The following is a 3,384-nucleotide window of genomic DNA, read 5'->3' on the forward strand; positions in this document are numbered from 1 at the left end:
AGGTAGAGTTTATATGAAAATTCAATCCTAAAGAACAAAGGAAAAGTGAAAGATGTGTTTCAAAGAGCTCTAGTAAGTCAGTGTTTGAAATCTCACCATTATTTATCAATAACTGTGGGCAAAGTATTACCATCTTTCCTTTAAAAAATGAAAATACAGTGATCTTGTTTTCTGGAAAGAAAACAAGAAAAAAATGGCTCCAATATTTTATCTCATTTTAGCAGCAGGCAAATGGCTAACTCTTCCATGCACACTTCGTTCAAGAGCCAAAATCCATTTTCTCATCTATGCCTTCTACTATATTTTGTTAGGTTAAAGAGTCAAATGCATTTTCTGTAATAAAAACACAGACTTTAAGAGCTAGAAGAGTGCTAAGCATTAAAAGTAAAACCACCACTGATGGTGCCAAATAAGTAGATGTGCCAAATAAGTAGAGACCCTGATTTAAAATATCCAAGAGTTCGCAACATTAGCATTGCTGACATTTTGGACTGGATATTTTTTTTTGTTGAGGGGGCTATCCTAAGCATTGTAGAATGTTTATAAGCATCCCTGTTTCTATCCTCCAGATGCCAGTAGCATTTTTCCTGCTTGACAATAAAAAATATCTTCAGATATTGCTGAATATCGTGTGTGTGTGTGTGTGTGTGTGTGTGTGTGTGTGTTGGGTGGGAAGGGGGATATTGTCCTTGGTGGAAAACACTGAAATAATCTAAGGAAGTATTTTATTTTAGAAGTCATGATGTTTTTTATTTCTTTTTTTTAATATATTTTATTGATTTTTTACAGAGAGGAGGAGAGAGGGATAGAGAGCTAGAAATGTCGATGAGAGAGAAACATCGACCAGCTGCCTCCTGCACACCCCCTACCAGGGATGTGCCCGCAACCAATGTACATGCCCTTGACCGGAATTGAACCTGGGACCTTTCAGTCCGCAGAGCGACGCTCTACCACTGAGCCAAACTGGTTTTGGCTGTTTTTTATTTCTTGAAGATTTTCCTCACAAATTGTTTTATGTAGGCTAATATTAACATTGATTTTTATGTGCAGACCACAAATTATTGGTGAACAGGTAAGTAGGCCAATACATACAAAAATATCAGCCAGAAACCAATCTGAAATTTAAAGCATTTCATGTTAAACTTTTTGTCAAATTGTGGCTGCATCATTCATCCTTTTACTTTACATCAACAAATATTTTCTAGACATAATTCCAGAAATTGGGGATTCAGTGGCAAAAAAAATAATAGTTGAGTTTGGCCTGTCATGGAACTTACATTTCTGTGATTGCACACAAATATTCCAGTAAAATGTAAACATTCTCAACATGTTCTAGGCAATATTTGACTTTTATGTCTCAACAATTCTAAACTAATATTTAAGAATTGTACTTATTTTAAGTCATGTCACTAAGGATACAATAGATGGTGAAAAATTTTAAAAATCCAATTAGTTATATGCCTGCTTCTTATGCAGGCTCTAGGCTTTATGCACACCAAAATACAAGAGGTTTCCTGAGTGAATCCTCCAAATCTTTCTCAACTCCATATTGTGATGCATCCTGCTGCCCCTTTCAGAAATTTACTCTTTTAACACACCTTCCTCAGCTCAACTAATCATTCATCACAAAAGTCCTATTTTCTCATCTCCTCTGGGAAGCCTGCATCATCTCCATGCCTGGGTTAGGCTTTTCCATTGAAACTCATTAAAAAAAACCCTTAGTCTCATCATGTCCTTACTGGGTTGCAATTGTTTGCTTTTAAAGTTATAGAATGTACATTGTTCACCATCATATGCCCAGTGAGTAGCATATTCTGTCACATGATGCATGCTCAATGTATAGTTACTGAGTAAGTAAATGAATGACTGATCCACTTGGAAAATGTGTCCTGTTATAGATTCTAACATATATGCACCTATGAGGCAGATGTTCATGCCAATAACAAGATACCCTTTGTTGTTTTCTAATGTCTGTATTCCCAGTATTCTTTGTTTGTATCAATTTCTCAATTCTTAAGCCTATCTATTAAACTTGCCTTGCCTTTGGTGTATCCTTTTTATTTGGTGAGGTTGACCTTGATAACCATATTCCACTCCCAATTATTGCTTTCCATTCCTCTTCCCCCCCCCCCAATACATGACTTTTATTGCATATTTAGAATATCACAAGTAAGTGTGACAAATTGTTCAGCATCTTGCTATTTCTATAGCTGGACAACTTAAATCTTATTCATCAGCTTTCTGAACTGTTCCTTTTTCAGGAACATAGATCCCATCCAAAATTTTTTCTGATATCAAAGCAGCTGAATTTGATACAAGTTCAATGTCATTCCCTTTAAGAATCAACTCATCTTTGTTGGCTTGAGATACTGAAAAAGCAAAGCCTGAACTCATCTGAACTCTGCAGATGTATTTTTCACTCAAGAAATTTCTGATTTCAACAAGAGAACCATTCTCCTGAATAATGATGTTGACAGGGAAGTGAGCGAACACAGACTTGAGCTTCTAACACAGTGGTAGTCAAACTCATTAGTCAACAGAGCCAAATATCAACAGTACAATGATTGAAATTTCTTTTGAGAGCTAAATTTCTAAACTTAAACTTCTTCTAACACTACTTCTTCAAAATAGACTCACCTAGGCCATAGTATTTCGTGGAAGAGCCACACTCAAGGGGCCAAAGAGCCGCATGTGGCTTATGAGCCACAGTTTGCCAACCACGGTTAACAAAAGCCTAGTAAAACACCCTTGATCCTGTTGTGTACATGATTGCAGATGTGAGAATCTTGGCCATTTCCTTTCTGTTTCCCTATTTGTCAACCGGATCCTCTTTTTCTTTCTACGGAGACTGAGCTCCACATTGATGTGGTTGAAGTCGCTCCACAGGTGCCTCTGGGGCCCTTTACAATAACTGTGTGTCCCTTCAGAATGATGTCCACATTTTCAGGGATGTCTATGGTCTCATTTCTTCATCCTCACGGTAGATGTGGCAAAGAGCTTCATTCCTCTCTTTTTCCAAACATCCATGCATCATTGCTGTACCTTCCTAGACCTTTTGCTAACTGCTCTACTACATTTTTTTAGTTAAACTAATAATATTTCTCACGCCCCTATTAGGAATTTGGCATAATCTTAGCATTCTGCATACAAAGATAAACAGGGAAACTCATGCTCTTAGAAAGTGCATAGTGAGTCAAACACTACTTCAATTTTACACAGACATCCTGGGTCATTTATATACAACACGGGCACCAGAAGGATAGAACATATTTTTTAGATTGGTCGCCATATGCCTTCAACTTCTCTGTTGTCTGATCTCCTGTTTGTCCCCTTTAAGTCATCATTCATGTCCCAGATGTTTTGTCTGATTCCTTCCAACTTGGC

The 3,384-nt window shown here is 37.1% G+C and overlaps 1 pseudogene; it reads right to left on the minus strand.

Moving 5' to 3' along the window:
- Positions 1–2,226: 2,226 nt before the first annotated feature.
- LOC123651400 lies at positions 2,227–3,027 on the minus strand (annotated as a pseudogene).
- Positions 3,028–3,384: the final 357 nt, after the last annotated feature.

This window comes from Pipistrellus kuhlii, unplaced genomic scaffold (assembly GCF_014108245.1).
Source record: "Pipistrellus kuhlii isolate mPipKuh1 unplaced genomic scaffold, mPipKuh1.p scaffold_m20_p_5, whole genome shotgun sequence".
In the NCBI taxonomy this organism is placed as follows: domain Eukaryota; kingdom Metazoa; phylum Chordata; class Mammalia; order Chiroptera; family Vespertilionidae; genus Pipistrellus; species Pipistrellus kuhlii.